The sequence below is a fragment of the Galeopterus variegatus genome, unplaced genomic scaffold (assembly GCF_000696425.1).
Source record: "Galeopterus variegatus unplaced genomic scaffold, G_variegatus-3.0.2 Scaffold1609, whole genome shotgun sequence".
NCBI classification, from domain to species: domain Eukaryota; kingdom Metazoa; phylum Chordata; class Mammalia; order Dermoptera; family Cynocephalidae; genus Galeopterus; species Galeopterus variegatus.
Window position 1 is genome coordinate 323,782 of NW_007727720.1, and position 18,396 is coordinate 342,177.

At 35.9% G+C, this 18,396-nt stretch overlaps 1 protein-coding gene across 1 annotated transcript in view; it reads left to right on the forward strand.

Moving 5' to 3' along the window:
• Positions 1-18,396, forward strand: part of CRISPLD1 (cysteine-rich secretory protein LCCL domain containing 1) — a 44,617-nt gene that overhangs the window by 6,025 nt on the left and 20,196 nt on the right. The window lies entirely within an intron of this gene.

The following is an 18,396-nucleotide window of genomic DNA, read 5'->3' on the forward strand; positions in this document are numbered from 1 at the left end:
ATGTCTGTTTTCCTTTCTAAGACTTTGAATTCCTAGAAGGTTAGATCATACCTTATTTATCTTTATATCCCAGTGCCTGGTGCATAAAAGAGGTACTAAGTAAATATTCATTGATTGAATATTGTGAATGCTTGATAAATATGTGTTGAATGAAGGGGTGAATGGAAGAATAGGTAAGATTACATATGAGACAATATGTAGGACAGGTAAGAAAGAGGAATTGAAATAATAAAAGTTCTGGAAGGTAAGATATCATCAATACTGGAGATATTGACACTTCAGAGGAAGGCATCAATGCTTCAAATAATTCAAGATTTTTTTTTCTATTTTTTCAAATATTTATTGGAATATTAAGGATTGTCCTGCAGTATAGAGTGAGGGAGGTAATAGTAAAGGTGTTAAAATATTCTGGAATTTAAAAAATAAAATGAATTAATGAGTATTTACCACTTGTTACAGATTTTTAACACAGAACCTCTAAAACATGATGGATTGACTTAAATCTAAAATAGTTTACTATTATACAAAGTGTACCTAAGTCTAGAATAGACTTTAGCAGCCAGGGCACTTGACCTGTCTAAAGAGGACACGTGAGTCAGTTATATAAACCATTTCCCACCATTACTGCTGTTTCCATGTCTTTTTGAGAACTGTGGGAAGACACTCTGCTGGGAGGCTTGGTGGCTATGCATGCTTACTGTCACCTCACACAGGGGTGAGGATATGGGCAGACCCTGGGCACAGCATTTTCCAAATGTAGAAGAAAATACATCTGATGACCTCTCCTTTGCTAGGTAGTCAGAGGCTATGAGCCAAACAACCGATGGTACTTTCAGTCTGTAGTGTGCATTGATGCTACAAACAATAGCTTGGTTCCAGTTCATCATTTATGTTCTTTCTAAGGCCATGCTTAAAATTGGAAATCCGTTTTTTTGTTTTGTTTTGTTTTTCTTTAACTTCTGTGCTTCGGTACAGAAGATAATTCTAGAAACTGGACATGGGACAACCTAGTTTGTTGAAGGGGGTGATGCTACTCTGGGATCTTTAGCTTGTGATTTGCTCTGTTTACTTTCATAAATCCATATTTTCCGACATTATTTGCCATCAGCAACATATATCTAGAATACAGATAAAGAAATGATGGCCTCATAACTTGTTTACCCATAACTCAGTGTTTACACATTTCTTTTTCTTTTTTTTTGTGACCAGTAAGGGGATTGCAACCCTTGGCTTGGTGTCGCCCACACCGCGCTCAGCCAGTGAGTACACTAGCCATCTCTATATAGGATCCGAACCCGCGGCGGGAGCGCTGCTGTGCTCCCAGTGCCACACTTTCCCGAGTGAGCCATGGGGCTGGCCCTACACATTTCTTAATCATGCTAACAGTGTCAGGAATTCATTGCAATTAAGATTTTATTGTAACTCTTGATTCCTAAAAAGAGTAGTTTTCTCTTTCTATACTGGTGCTTGATAATTTTCAAAAATTAAATATTTTTATCTTTTATTCATGTATAGTATCTACATGCACTTAAAGGTGCATAAAATCTCTTGGTTCAAAGAATATCATCATTATTTAAAGTTCCTAAAATTTCTTTATTCTAAATTTAAAATAGCTTATTGATTTTAATAGTATTGTATAGATACAATAAAGTTATGTTTCGCTTTAAGTATCTTTGTCTACACAATATTATGTTTACAGAACTTTAATTTGAATAGGTTTTTAAAAGACATTGACACTTCAATGTATTTTTCTTTTTGAATCACAGATGGCAATACCTGTAGGAAGAAAAGCGACATTATAGCCCAGTTCTGTTGAACTTAATAATCACCCTGGAGTTCTAGGAGACAAAAGAATCCCCTTTAAATGTCAGCAACATATCTAGGGATTTAGAAAGTCAAGAGAAGAAAAGTAGTTTCAATAGGATAATCCAGAGCCAGAAAACTGCCACAAAATTTTGGAAGTGTACTGTTATACATTTTTTCCTTCAGCCATATATTGGGAGTTTGCCATGTGCTAGGCACTATCTAGGGCCTAGCAGTGAACACAACACACATTCTTCCTCTCATGGAATAAGTGTGAAGGGCTTAAATCTCCAGGTGGCTGACAGTGTGAGCATGGAAGTGTTGTAGGACATGAGGCTGGAGATTTAATTGGGGAGGGCAGATGTAAAGACTGCAACTTTTAATTTGAGTGGTAAGAAGCTGTTTGAGGCATTTGAACAGAGGAGTAGCATGGTTTTACTCACCCTTACTCAGGATCCTTCTGGTTTTGCTGAGAACAGACTTTAGGCAATGGGAGGAGGGGCACGGCTGTGAGTAGGGAGACTAGGCAGCTACAATAATCCATCCAGGAGTAGATGGTGGCTAGGAGTAGGGTGGTCGCTGTGAAGGTGGTGACAAGTGGCAGGAGTATGAATATAATCTTCTTTGTAACCATAACATTAATCTTGAAAGTCAATGAGGCCTTGTTACAAGGCGAATGAAATTGACTTGGCCTGCCAGGCTGGGATTTCCTGTATCTGGTACAAGATCTAAATCCATCCAAGCCTTGGCTGCAATTTTTGAAAACTGATGGCAGTTTCTAATCTGGTGTAAATATGAATGGAAAAGATTGTGTATTGTGTCACCTCACACGGACTTCTGGAATGGCTGCAGAGATTCCAGAAATTGGTACTTTTTACTCATTTTCCTAACACAACCCCGAGAGATAGAGGAGGTGGAACCCTACTTCTGCCTCCTCATTTCCCAGGATAAAGATACCTGCTCTTTTCCTACCTGGTCTGCTCTCCCCTCCCATAACCTAATTTCTTCCTTCTCTCCCTGCAACAGAAGGTAAGAACTTTAGCATGAGAAGCAGAACAAGACAGTGGTCCAGTTCTGTTCAGTAATCACCAATTGCACTTTCCTGGGGTATGTCATTGGGATTTTATTTCATTTTTGAGGTAGCACGGACAGATTTTGGATATGGATTATGGCTGTACAGTTTTTGCCTGAAAAAAACGGAACATTGGAGCTGCCATTTTCTAAGATGGGGAAGAATGTGGATAGACCAGCTTTTGGTACAGAAAGTCAGAACTAAATTTTGGATATACTAAACTTGAGATTTAGTTTAGATGTCCAAGTGAATTTGTCAAGTATGCAGTTAGACATAGGGCGATTAGATATATGTGGTCCAATCTCCAACATGAAGTTAAGATTCATCAGCATTTTGATGGTATTTAAAGTTATAAGGAGAGGTTAGATTGTCAGGGGAATGAGTATTGAGAGAGAGTTTCAAGAAGTAAGCCCCTGACACACTCTGAAGTGTAGGTGTGGGGGGAATGTGAGGAGGAACACTGAAGGGAATTAAGAATTAGGTGGAAAACCAGGGGAGCGTGATGGCCTGGAAGCCAAATGAAGGAAGGCAGAAAGGATGGTGAACTCTGTCAGATGATGCTGATAAAGCTCAAGTAAAGTGTGGATATGACGGTTTTATAATATACCTAACAATATGGATACCACTGAAGATCTGCTAAAGCAGTTACAATGGTCCGCGACTGATTCAGGGAAGAGTGGGATGGGAGAAACTAGCAGCTTATTCATTACCTATGCATCAAGTATGCAGTGTCTCCTATAGGCCAGGTGTCCACAGTCTTAACTCTTTTTTAACCAAAAGTTTTCAACTTAGTTTTAGAAGAGATAATTCACTTAGGGAACATATTTCAAACTTTATGATGGTCAATAAGAAAATGTAATTTCTTTGTATTTTTTCTTTCTTTGCTGAATGTCTTCACTGAATGCCTTCATTAAAAACTGAAAATATTGGGGCCGGCCTGGTGGCGCACTGCTACAGTGCGCCGCTTGGGAAGCTTGGTGGCGCTCCCGCCGAGGGTTCGGATCCCACATACAGACCAGCCGCTCACTGGCTGAGCAAGGTGCGGGGGCAACACCGAGGGTTGCGATCCCGTTGCCGGTCCCGGTCCGGTACGGGCGCGACACTGAGGGTTGCGATCCGTTGCCAGTCATGAAAAAAAAAAAAAAAAAAAAAAAAAAAAAAAACCCTGAAAATATTCACTTTTAGTTATATATAACCACAGTTAAGAGTGATGTTTAGTTCAGGAACATTCTCTCTTTGCTGCTGTTCAGACTGTATTCTCTCACATATTCCTTACAGGAATTTATACAGCCAAATAATTACGTATGACTTAAAATTTAAGTTCTCATTTTTAATGATTTTAATAACTTAATTAAAGCCAAGTATTTATAAAAATGGTAATAGGTCATTATTTATGTATATAGTATGGAAAAATATATATATATATGAGGGTACTTCAAAAAGTTCATGAACAAATAGAATTGAAAGATAATATGACTCTTTCCATGAACTTTTTGAGGCACCCTCTCATATATATAAAATATCTAATTTATAGGAAGGAAAATGTGAAAATTCAAGTGGTAATGAATTGGAGAGAGTATTACAGTCAGTATGCTAAGTAACCCTGTCCTTATTTTTCTGAATATTTGTTGCCTTTAGAGAATGATTGGCAGTTGGGAATGGCTTCACTGTGTTGGTGGCTTTTGAGCTGAGTGCTGAATTACAATGGAGTCAGCTAAACAGATACAGAGACCTGTCATTCTAGGGGGAAAGGATACCAGGCACAACGTCTTTAAGTCAGGAACAAAGTTGGAGTTTCACAGAGAAGGCTAGTGTGACTGAATTTTATTCAGTAATGGGGGAAGTCATAGAAAATAAAGTAGACATATAAGCACAGGTCAGAATCTTTTGGGGCCTTATGAAGAGAAGTTTGGATTTTAGTCTGAGTGAGTTTCTTGCAAGAGACTGACCTGGTTTTACTTCTTTTTTCAGTTTCATAAAATTACTTTGACTACCTTATAGAGAATGGTCTAAAGGAGCCCATGGCTGGAAGCAGAGAGACAGTCAGGAAACCATTATATTCTGAGTGAGAGGTGATGGTGACTTGGACCAGGGTGATAGTGGTAAATGGAGAGAGGTGGGTAGTTTCAGGGTATGTTTTGATGGTATTGCTGACTGGTTTTGCCGATAGCTTTAATACAAAGGGTAAAGGATAAGGAGGAATCTGGGATGTTAGCTTTTTCCAGTCCCTTGGTGGGTAGTTGATGCATTTGCTGAGACAGGAGGAGAAACCAACAGGAGAAGGTGAGGATGAAGTCGGGAGGGATTTTTTTTGGCTGAGAGTTTGTGAGGCTGTGCCATCCTCAGTTGCCTTGCATGGTCAATTGGAGAAGTGGGACTCAAGATGAAAATGTGGAAATCATGTGGATATGATTAGGAGCCAGCAGAAGTGAATGGACTGAATCACTTCATCCAAGAAAAAGATTTTTGTGGACAAGGGTTGGATGCCTTCAGTTGAGCCCTGGGCACGGCACTCTGTGGAGGTTGAGCAGAAAGGAGAAGGTGCAAAGAAGCTGAGAAGTAGTCAGCAAGGTTGGTGGAAAAGATGGGATAGACTGGTGTCTAGAAGCCTGCAGAAGAGTGTTCATCAAAGGGCAAAGTCAGTTTTTTCCAAAACTTGTGAGAAGCTGCATACGATGAGGAAGAAAAATCAGCAGTGGCTTTGTCAATACAGATTCGTTGGAGACCTTTAGAAGAGTAATTTCAATGGTGGGGCATGACCAGAAGTCTTATTAAAGAGGTCAGAAGAGAAGGCGGCCGGGGTGCTGGTGTGCATGGAAAAGTACCTTTAACTCCTCAAGGTAATATTGCTGTGAAGGAATCAGAGAAATGGGATAATCAGCTACAGGGGAATATGAGAAAGCATTTTATTTTTTTTATTTTTCATTTATTTTTTTGGCAGTTGTCTGGTACTCAAATCCTGGACCTTGGTGTTATCAGCACCACGCTCTAACCAACTGAGCAAACCAGTCATCCCTGTTTTTGTTTTTTTAGAGAAAATGTTTATAGGTTGATGGGAATTTCCAAGTTGAAAAAGCACTTGACATAGGAGGGAGGAAATATAACTTCAAAGTCAGTTTATTTATTCTGACAGGAAAGGCTGAGACTGTGGTACAGAAGCAGGTGACATAAAACTGTATTTTATAGTTGCTGAAGACACAGCAAATCCATATGTGAAATACTGAATGAGTGACAGATCAGATGTTGTCCAGAGAAGGGAAACTGAAATGATAGAAGTGTTTGGGGAGGGGCGACTCTTGATTGGAATGGAAGAAGAGCATCAAAACTTTGGTCTAGAAAGAAAAGGCCAAGAAATCTGTTAGATCAAGAGTGCTGTGAACAAAGCAAGTACAAACTGAACAGACAGAAAGCAGTGCTGTTTCACACGCACACCCATGCTTTTCTTCCATATGCCTTGGATTTTTTTTGATGCTGACCAAATCTTGCCTAGTGCACTGGGCTCTGCAGACGTCAGAATGCCTTATGCCCTCCTTGTTTTCTCTCTAATGAATTTCTACTCTTCCTTTAAGACTCACCTGAAGCATAATGTGCTTTTGTCTGAAACCCTCCCATGCAGAGCCAGTTCCTTGGCTTCCATTATCTCTTTCACGTGCCCCTACTGTTTATGTTCTTTTATCTTTCTCTAGTCTTACATTCTTTTGTGGGAAAGGAGTGTGCTATAGTAATCTTTGCATTCCCCAGCTGAGCAGCTGACACATGCTCTAAGCTCAGTTTGTGCTAATTGGAGGGAAAAAATGGAATGAATGAAAAGATGACTAGATTTTCAACAGTGATTTAAAGTGGTCAGAATGAAAACAGATTTGATTAATTCTGTTTTGATGAGATAGTGCTATTAGAAAATGGCAAAAGCATTATTTTCAGTTAAGGATTATGTTTACGTTTCACTTAATTTTATATTTTTAAGTACAGTAGCTTTTTGGTTAGGGCAAAATCATTCTTTAGTAATCATGACAGGTGGTTAAATAGTTCCTGGATTTCAGTGACTTTAAGAATTACGTTGGGTTACTGACAGCTCTGTCTTATGGGGTGGGAATGGCCAGAACCTCTCTGAAGAGAGGGATAGATCTTCCATGAGATACAATGATCAGAATGTTGAGGCTCTTGCTGGAGAACTGTTTTCAAGATGTAAATGGCAATGTGGTAAGAAGTACATATTAATATATTTAAAACTGTAAAATAAATCGTAAAGAAATTCAGATTAAAGCAGTGGTCATGGAATGTCTCTTAGGTGGAGGTATATTTTGAAATAGTATTTGAAGGAGGTTATAGTCATTATGTGGTGGTCAGTAAGTTAGTGATAGGGAAATGTGTGTGCAGTTGATTCAAAGGGGAGTCATGATCTGTGTGAACTGATCCAGACCTCTATTCTGGAGATATTTAAGGACACATTTTCTCAAATGGTGAAAAGAACCTTGTTGTAGTATAAATTATGGCAGACTTGAGCAGCACAGCATTATTCGTTTTTCATTTCTCTGTTCTCAGCATACTTAGACAAAGAAACATTTTATTTGAGGTAACTTGGCCATATTAGTTTGACTTTTTCAAGGGAAACAGTTATTGCAAATTATTCCCAAACTTTGGGTTTATTAACACTTTAAACATATTCATATATATATAGGTGCTACCTAAATTTCAGGGGTAGTTGGAGGCTTCAGTGGAAATGTCATCTCGGAAATTTAATGCCAAAAAGGTGTTAAATTAGTCATTGGCAAGAGATTCCAAGCAAAGGTAGGAATAACTTATTCTAAACTTTGGTTTATAATTAATATTGTCTGAAAATTCGCATTCTAAGAGGATTATTTACTCTTTCATTTGGAACTTTAAGTGGCAGTGATTATCTTGTTTTTCAGTCATTCAGAAAATTGAATTTGAATTTGTACCTTAGTGACATGAATACCAGCAGTGTTCCAAAGCGAATAAAAAGGCTACATTAATCTCAGCAAATTAAGCAGATTCTTAGAGGAAGAGGGGAAGAAGGGCACATTTATTAAGATCTAGTATGTGTCAAGTAATGTGTTAGGCAGTTTGCTAATAAAAATTCTGTGCGATTTTTATTCTCAGATACTTGTTTCTCAGCAGAAAACAAATGCCTCAGTAACAAGGTCTATATGCAGAGTTGTAGACAAGGTTAAGGTAAGCCACAAGGGATGTTGGGGTCCCAGGTTGAAATAATGTCACAGCCTGGGGAGGGCTGGACCCTGGAAGCAGAACTGTGTGAAAGGACACAATCACCATCATGGTGAGGCAGAGAGGACTCGGGGTAATATATACTTAAATTCACCTGCTCCTCTGTGACTTCCTGTCTGCATCTTCCATTGGCCAAATCCACCCAGAAGCCAGTGGGCAAGACAGCCTGACATAATTCAGAGTTGGGAGCAGCAGGGGGCTGAGATGGGTATGTGGGGACAAATGAAGAGGAGATAGCACAAGGTTCTTTGTCAGATTTTCCAATAAGGACTTTTGAAAACCATATTTAAAATAAAATATATCATCTTAGAGATTGTTTAAATTTTGAGGAAGATAATGCTAAAAGCATATTCCTGAAGAATGCCTAAAAATCTGATCGAGAATGCTAAGGTTATTAATCTAGCTTTGAGCCTCCTCACCATCAAAGAAAACAGGAAACTGGTTTACATAGCTCTCACTGACTGTTTGGAAGCTTATCAGTTTATCATTCTTGAAGCAGTCATTATTAGTGAAGACACAGAAGTTTCGGTACAGCAGTATATGAACAGCTTCATAATATACAGTTTCATTAAACATATATATACATGCACTGAATGTTAAAATTTTGGTATTAAATTGGAGGTTTCAGTTTCTGTGTCTATAAACTTTCTCTTTTAGTAATTTATTCAAAAGAAGTTTTTCATTTATTAATCCATCTTTTTATTTTTGAAGATTTATTATCCCCAAGTACAATAAATCATTTTTATTTACTTTTATAATCTAAGTTACTGTCATTTTGATATTTAAATTTAAAAAATAAACTAATGCATGAGTAAGTGCTATACAGTGATTTATTTTGAGATTCATCTTTCCTATCATGCATTTTTCTATGTTTGGATTTTAAATCCTACATCTATCTGAAATTTACTGGGCTATAAATCAACTATACACAGGTGTTTATTTTTGTAAATGGACAGCATCCATAGATCAAGACTTACAGAACTGATTAAATTAGATGGTGTCTTTCAACTACTAAAAGATTTCCTTAAATACTCAAGTCCCCTCAAACATCCACAACATAGTCTTGAAGATTAAACTACTCCCTCTTAAATGACAATAAAAATAATGAAGGCACTGATACCAGAGGAGAGGATCTGGGGAGGCCTGATGGCCAGGCGCAACCTATTCTGTCCTCTGACTCTAGAGTGAGCAGCAGGCTTTCGAGTCAACAGTAGCCTGCCAAAGGCAAGTTTGATACAAAAAGAAAGAAATACACACCTCAGGCAAAGTGCTCGTAGGCTCTAGGAGAGTGAGCAGCAGCTGCACCTGCAACTAGGATTCCGCTTTTATAGTTTTGTTACCTAATACATATTCATGCTATATAATGAATATTTAGCTAAGTGAGTGGTTCCCAGTTTTGTAAACCAGTCTTGCACATGCTCAGTTGGTTTCCTTTAGAGCATGCTTATTGGTCAAATTCTACCACATGCACTAAATATATATCAGATATATTTGGTGCTCTCTAGTGCCTCCAGTAGGAGGTTGTTCAAGGGATAAGCTACTTTTTACTGAGCATTCTTGGTCAGTGAGCTGCCCCCCTACATCTCAGCCTCCAGTTGGTGGTGCCAAAAATAGGTGCTATAGACTACTATAGCTCAGGACTTAGGGGCAGAGCTAGAGTCCTAAGGGAGTAGTTCTGATCCCTTGGGACTGAGTACTCCTATTTCAGCATCATAGTCTTGATTTTATCACAAAGTCAGTAAAAAGATGATATATGCAAAAACGATCCAAGTTCATCTTTTCAGGGATTTAAAACAAACATTTCATTTAAGATCATGATGTATTCTCTCCTCCTGAATTTGTATCACCCATGTATGTTTAAGGCACCAAACTTACGTTCTTGTATTTCTGACTTAACTTAATTACCCATTCCTAGGCCAGCTATGAGACAGGAAATACTCAGTGAGTACATGTTGGTGAGTTGTTATAAGCCAGGTGTTATATTAGGTGCCATTGAAAACACACACAAAAAGTATGACACAGTTTTGATTTAAAATTTTGGTTTAGGGATTAAGACCCAAAGCAACAGAGACAGAGCCAGGAGAATATGTAATAACTGGTAAATTATGTGTAAAGAGATTCAGAGAAGGGTGAGATAAACGCAGTATTGTAGTTGTAATGACTTCCAAGAGGAGAGAGAATGTGAAAAGGCCTTTGGTAAAAGGATAATGTTTAAGTAACTAAGGAAGAGACGAGAGAATGAACAGCCCTGACAGGGAAAGTATCAGAGGGACTCAGTGGCTGGGAATGTGAATGGACAGGTGCTAGAACCTTGCGACTCAGAGAGCTGTTTGGTGTATAGTCCTGGCACCAGGTGTTAGAGAGGTGGTAGGCTGGATTTCTCTCCTGACCCACTGAATCGGAATCTACATTACAGTAAGATCTCCTTGTAATTTATAAGCACTTTAAAGTTTGAGAGAGTCAACTGTAGAGGGCCCATGTGGAGAAGGGGTGGGATATAAGTGAGGTAGGTAAGCTATGGCCAGACTTGGTGGGTGGGGGCTTGACAGTGAGAGGGGATGAGATTAATCAGTAGAAATTCTTTTTTAAAAAACATTTATTTTAAATAATTTATTTTTATTGTACATATTCATGGGGTACAGTTTGTAGTTTCAATATAAGCATATATTGTATGATCTAATCAGAATAGTTAACATATATATCACCTAAACATTTATCATTTCTTTGTGGTTATATCATTCAAGATCCTCTTTTCTGTCTATCTTGAAATGTGCAATACAATATTATTGGCAGTTGTTACCTTAGGACATCAGAACTTATTTTTCCTGTCTAACTGTAGCTTTGTAACTTTTTACCTACCTACCAGCATTTCCCTGGCCCCTCCTCCCTTTCCCTGCCTCTGGTAACCACTATTCTACTCTGTGTTTCTTTTTACCCTCTCTTTTTATTTTTCTTAATTGACCCATGGTAATTACATATATTTATGGAGTACAGTATGATATTTGGGTACATTCATACTGTGTGCAGTGATCACATCAGGGTGCTTAGTGTATCCATCACCTCAATTATTGATCACTTCTTTGTGTTAGGAATGTTCAACATCAATTCAACTAGCTAGTCATACATACACAGTATTTTGTTGTTGACTGTAGTCTCTGCATATTAGCGTAGAACCCTAGATCCTATTCTTCCTATCTCTCTTGTATCCACTGTAACAAGTAGAATTTCTACATAAAATGTAAGGAGTGTAACAAATTGAGGGCTCTGCTGCCCCACGAAGACAGTCGACCCTGTATCATGCATCTGATATAATATTAAATATGGTCCTTGTTTAATTCCAAAACAACTCATTTAATGAAATAGTCTTGTGTTTGTATGCATATTAAATTTCCATTTCAAAATTTCGATTTTAATAAAATGAAGAGGCAGTCTCTAAATTACTAGGTTACTACTTTCTTTTTTGTCTTAAGTTTTAAAGCTTTAAGTAAAACACTGGTCTGCACACATTTCTGCACTTTTCAGGAGACCCTAATATGTGCATTGCCTTGAAGTAATTCCTTAGTAGCTGGCAATGCCTCTATGCCTGGTAACACAAGTGTTTTCTTTGAAATCTGAGCCTTGTGTGGGTCCCCTGTAACTACAGAGTTTTTTCGGAACATGTAAAGCACAATATTTAAATACCTGAGGTAATTTCCAAATTGTAAGAAATGTATTACAGCTGTGTTCTGTAGGATGTTTTATAACAGATAATTTAGTCCCCAAAACATCATACACTTTTTTAGCACAGATTTATTTACTTATTTATTAATTGATGTCTGTTTAGGAGAAAAGAAAGTGGCTTTTAAGATTTTATAATGAAGCATTATATTTGGAATTTGAATCTGACATCTCCTGAGCTATCAGGTATTACTTCCATAAATAACAAAATATTGGGGTATCTTAGAGGTCAAGTTATTGCTGTTGAGAGGATCGCATTGACAACTTTTCCAATTTTCAGATTGCAGTTTCTGATTGAAATAGGAAAACATAAGTGATTTGGGGAAGGGATTTAGTTTTGAAATAAGGTGGATAATTTATAAGAAGTTCCATTTTCCCAGAAGTGGTGACTTAGCAAGAATTACCTTTTAAACGTGGGATTTAGAAGATAACTCTATATGTCTTTGATTCTTATTTATTTTTTCCTAACTACTTATACATTCATGAGCAGACTGAAAAATCCTAGAGTTTCTTTTAGCTGTGCAGAAAACTTCCATGTAGAAGTCTATACCTTATTTCAGGACTAAGCTGAAGAGAGGCCTGGTTTTAAGTTTTTATTAAAAATATCTTTTTATTCAACTAATTGGGAAGTTTTACCTAAGGTTCTCTGTTGTAATATATCTGTTTTAAACAATGTTAAAACAAATAGTTCAGAAACAATTGACCTCTGCTGTCATAATTAGACTCATAATTAGAAAATCTGAAACCTACTTGGTTATGTGATCTTACAGATCACTAAACAGTTTTTGTTTCTTAGTTAAGGCATGCTTTTAATTGTTACCAGAAATATTATTTTACAGTTAATAAGATCTCATGGGGTGCTACAAGTAATACAGGCTATTCTCTAAGAGACTATAAGTGCAAATAATAGAATTTTAAAGCTAAAAGAAATTCAAAAGACTTACTGCAGCTCTATAATGTTACAGATAAGGAACTGGAAACCAAACCTGACAGAATCAAAGAGATAAATTTGCAAATATGCAATTTAAATTGGAAAGAAAGCTCTTCCAGGGTGTATCATGTATTTTAATTATCTGTGGTTTGAGTAATTTGAACAAATAAAAGCTTACTTTTGTCTTTGTATAAGAAAATGAGAAGGAAATGTATCACTAATGCCCTTGCTTGGATATGTCCAGAAGGCCTAGCACAAAAGAAGGGATATTTTCAAAACCATTGAAAGCTAAAATGCTGTTATTACTTCTGACAGCCATTGACTGCTCAGAACTGGGGGTAAGTAGGATTGGAAATACTGGGATGGTATTCTGAGTTAAATATGCACACGTATATGTCTCAAAAAAAGGATGTTTGTGAAATTCGTTTTTCAAAATTTATTGCAAATGCTTCGATGCTTTTTCAGAATAATTTCATCATGTTATTTGTAGTTTTCAGGAGTGGGAAGGTAAGACCAGAGCTTCCAAGCCTAGATCTGGACTTCAAGGCCACCATACTTTCATTAGATTATTACTTTGCCAGAGAACAATGCATGTTTTAAAAGTGCACATTAAATTGCAAATTATATTGTGGATGATGTTTAATTGTTATTTAATTAGGCAACTTAATACTATGATAGTCAAAGACCAATTATGATTATTTTGCACTTATTTTGGAAATCCATTAAAGCCACATCAATTTTACAGAAGATAGAATAAATTATTTATATATTTATTTGTGTACTATTTTGAGTTTTTAGATAGTTAATTACAACAATTCCTCATATTTTATTTTCAAAAAAAACCTTAACCATTTTGAGACATTTTTTCTCAGCACGTCATAGCTTCATTCACTTAAGTGGGGTTTTCTAGAATGGTCAGAAATCTTACAATCCTATTTCTTTCTACTAAGAATGGCATTTAACAATTATGAAATCGTGGGAGTTTCCAGTCAGTAGTTATATCTGTGTGGCATATCAAGGTGTCAGACCATGCCAATCAGTTTTCCATTAAATTTTCTCTATTTGCTAATTTATTTATTTTCTTCACTGGTGAATCTAAAGAACTCTGTAAATAAACTGCTTAACAACTTCAGTGTCATCTGGGGTATTCTCTTTGGTAGACTAATTATACCTTCTCTAATAAGAACTTATCAATAACTTTGCAGATGAATGGATGCCCATTATTTCCACCCTCACCACTGATCTTTAGGGAAATTTGTGTGTGAAGAGTCTAATTACACAAATTTGCATCAATCAGACAATCTCACAGAACTTTACTCTATATCCTTTAATATAATCTAAGACTAAATGCTGATCAATGGAAAAGTTCTTTAACATTAGATATTCTGTGTGAAATTAATGTTTCATTTTTACTTGAGAAATAGTCCACCTTCTACTTCAGTTTTTTATTAATGTTCTCAAAGCCTGCCTCAATGATCAACTCATCTTCAGACAAATTCTTAGTGCCTTATTAACGTTGGTCTCCAACTCTTTTTAATGTACTACAATAATGATTTTGAAGTTATAGAGTAAACAATTCCCAGGACACGAATTTTCAAATTTTGTAAATGTGGAAAGAGCTATAAATTTACTATGGTGAGGAAGATGTATTTGAAAATACTTAATCCTTTTTAAGACAAAAATGTATTTTCAATATCAGAGAGAAAGAAAAAGTTGTATCTAATGACCATTTTGGCTTAAGGTACAGTTATACATCTTACAGGTAAGCTAGCTGTATTAATTCTACTAAAAACTACATTTTTGAATGATGTGCACCTGTCATTGACTGCCTGTTTACTAGAGTAGAGCAGGATAGCAGATATTGTGGTAAGAATGTGAATCGTATATGCTCACTCGTATTTCACAAAGGATAACAGTTAAATTTTCATATATGTCTAGATAGCTACATCATTTCCAATTTCTACCAGCACAGTATTTTAGTACTAAAGTTACTGTATACTACTAGTTTACTATTGAAAGTCCTTTGTCAAGATTTAAAACTTCTTACACACACATACTCACACTCGAAGTGAGAAAGCCTCCATGTTGAACTGGCTTAAAAATATCATTGAGACAGAGTGTCACTAGTATTGTAAATGTTTCTTTTAATAATAAAACTTCATTGAAAATTTTGCTATACTGTAAGGGACAACTTACAGATGTAGTAGAAAGAGAGAGTTGATTTTATTTCTACACACCTCAAATACCCATTTTATAACGAAGTAGTAATTTTAGTGTGGTGTGGCTTTAAATTAGTGCTGGGTGAATAGTTCAGAGAGAAAAAAGCAGCTCTCTAGGCCATCTTGATTTCATTTACAAGCCTGAATTTAAATAGGAATGTGTAGAGACTAACCTACATTTAAATGGGATTCGTATGAATTATTGGCGGTCTTAAAACCTGAAATATTATGTTGTAGCATAAAAATATATGTACCGTACTTTTGTTATGTCATGGTAATGTTTCTTCCAGGACAGCTATAGTTTCAATGATTTTTTTTTTAAAGGATATTCACGATTTGTATTATTGAACTTGACCTAGCATCTATGCTTGATTAGATTCTTTAAATAGGTAATTACTTTTGAAATAGTCAATAATTAATATTTATTAAACATTGATAAAGGACTAGGTTTTAGTTGCATTCCCCTCTGCTTCAGTGCTTACATTAAAATAATATATACCCTTATTTTAGCAATATTAAAGTTTATTTCATATGCTTTCTTCCTATTTTTATTGGACTAAAAATTGTCATACCTTAAAAACAGCAACTTTTAAATTTTAGTCCTTGAAGTGGTTTGAGTTACATTTTATTTCAGCTGATATATTTTACAAATAAGAAAACTTAGCCCAAAGCATTTGAATGATATGTTTTAGGTTTTATTCCAATTTCTACACAATCGAAATATAAACAAAATTTTGAAATATAACAGATTTGTGAGTTTGGAACCAGTTGTATATATCCTCTCTAAAAAGGATGCATCTTCAATTTCATAAGAAGAATAGACATCTAAGATTATAGACTCATGTATAAAACAAGAGTAAATTGACTTTGAGTCTTAAGGACTCTTTCTAAGGGCTCAGCTGGGGTGGTCCTAGCTCGGGATCTTACATGCTTATCGTGATCTCAGCTGCCATCATCTGAAGGTTTGCAAAATTAAGGTCTCCTGCCTGGGCTGGGGAAATGCAAACCATCAGAGCAACTCCTGCATTCCTCTTTCTCTGTGTGGTCTCTCTGTTTTGTCTTTCCAGCCTCTTCCCGGTTAGCTGGACTTGTAATTTGTTGGCTTAGGTCTGTCAAGGTGTGTCTTAAAGGAGAAAGAGAGAGACGAAAAAAAACCAAAAAAACAAAACAAAACAGAAGCTGTATTTCCTAACCTAGCCTCAGAAGTCTTACTGCCTCATTCTATTTATTAGAAGTGAGTTATTATCAAGCTCAATTTGAAGGAGAGAAGAGGGGATTTGACTCCACCTTTGTGGGAAGGGTATTTTAAAACCATCACAGTGGTTTCAAGGCATTTTTTTTTTTTTTGAGCCATCTAGGAACAAATAGTTCCTAAATAAATAAATAATGTTCTTCTTGTGGTTCCTGGCTGCTCTTTGAATATGAGGTTGCTAGGTTCGAAACCTATGCATAAGGAACGTGCTCTGCAAGAATCTGATTTCCAGGAATGAAGACAAGAATTTGTCTCATAAGGACAACCTGCTTTCCACGGAAATCTACCTGGAAACCTGCTTGCTTTTGAGAGATGATTATTTCTCTAAATTTCTAGACACAAAAGAAAATCAGCATTTTACCCAAATTTATTGTTTCTTACCTAATTTTTGTTTGGACAAATAATGACAAGAACTTGAATTATATCTTTGTATAATAAATTAAATATGTAATTATAAAATTAAATAATAAAGTTAATTAATAGTATGCCCATAATTGGCAAATAAAGTGCTTGACTGATAGTTATGTATAAGCATAAGTTTCTGATGTCTGTATCATAAAACTGGTCATCTTGAATATTCAGCATTAATTCAAAGTAAAATTAAAGCTTTTATGAAAATCAACTACGTTTGCTGCTCTTAATTTTTTAAGTTGCATCTAAGTACACTTTGGTATTTTTGTTAGATAATAAAGATGTACTGTAATAAGAATATTCTTACTCTAATCGTGTAGCAACTTTGTGTCTTTGAAAGCATGATTTTTCCATATTTCAAATCCACAATGGAATGGAGAATGTTTATTTATGAAAAATTATATGAATTAAGAAACTTCTCCCCAGAAACATTTTTTTTCCATGCCTCTTTGTCCTTAGTGTTCTATTTTTTTTGTGTGTGTGTGTGGCCTCTCATGTTTAGGTTTCTTTCATTCCTTACCAATCAAAGCAAGCAGACACATTCTCCTAGACCCTAACATCTTATCTAGCTTCTGCCCTACCTCTCTTCTTCCTTTCCAAAGTATTGGGAAAGTAAGCTACTTGCTTTCTCCACTTTTTCTTTCCATTCACTTATTCGCCCTCTGTTCTGATTTCTCCACCTGTCATTGATCTGAAATTGCACTTAATCATGAATTAGTATTTAGAAAATCTTATCTTTCTCTGTGGCATTTGACCTCTTTCCCATTCTCTACTCCTGAAATCTCTTGTTTCATTGCTTCTATAATTTAATCCTCTTAGTTTCACTTTACCTTTATGATCCCATTTTTCCTGGCTTCTTTCACTGTCTCATTGTTTTTCTTCTCCCCTTTGATTTTGATAACTAGGGATTTTCTTTTTATTCCTCTTTTCTCTTATATATCATATTCCTGTAGACATCTATATGTGGGTGAATAACTTCAAAATTCATATGTTAAGAGCATGCTGTTTTCCTCTGGAACCCATCCAATTATATACTGTCACATTTTACTTGGCACATATACTGCATGTATCACAGATACTTCATAAATCTCTCGTGAGATACACATAGAAATACATGGACACACTTCTATTACAGTAATCTATTTCTCTTTCCATATTTTTTTCTCCCAATTTGGTAACCTTATTAGTCTTCAACATTTCTTTCCCTCACCATCTATCTCCAGTTGTCCCATCAAGTTCAGGGAATTTAAATTCCTAGACATGATTTTACTCCATCTGCTCCTTTATTGCCGTCACCTTAGGTCATGTCCTCATTTTCCATTTCTAACACCATTTTTCTGTCTTCTTAACACACTCATAGTCCTGTAATTGCAGTGCCAAAATTGAATCTAGTTCTATCTGACTCTGTTTTTACCAGTGTACTTAGTATAAGGCCCGTTTTTCAATAACAAGCTAAATACTAAACCAGGGACTGGAAAAATTATTTCAGTAATTATTTCACTGAAATAATTTAATCGGTAATTTTTTCTTAATAAATTATTTTAAAAGTATGAATTATTCACTCATATTGAATTTGACGTATGAAAATAATACATGTCTTTATAGAGATGTATTAACCATTCATGTATTTAACAAACTTTTACTAATCACTTTATTTATATGAGAGATACAGAAAAAAGGCCAAAGATACCAGCATAGGTTAAATAATTGCTCCCACGCAACTCAGTCTCATGAAAGAGGTAGA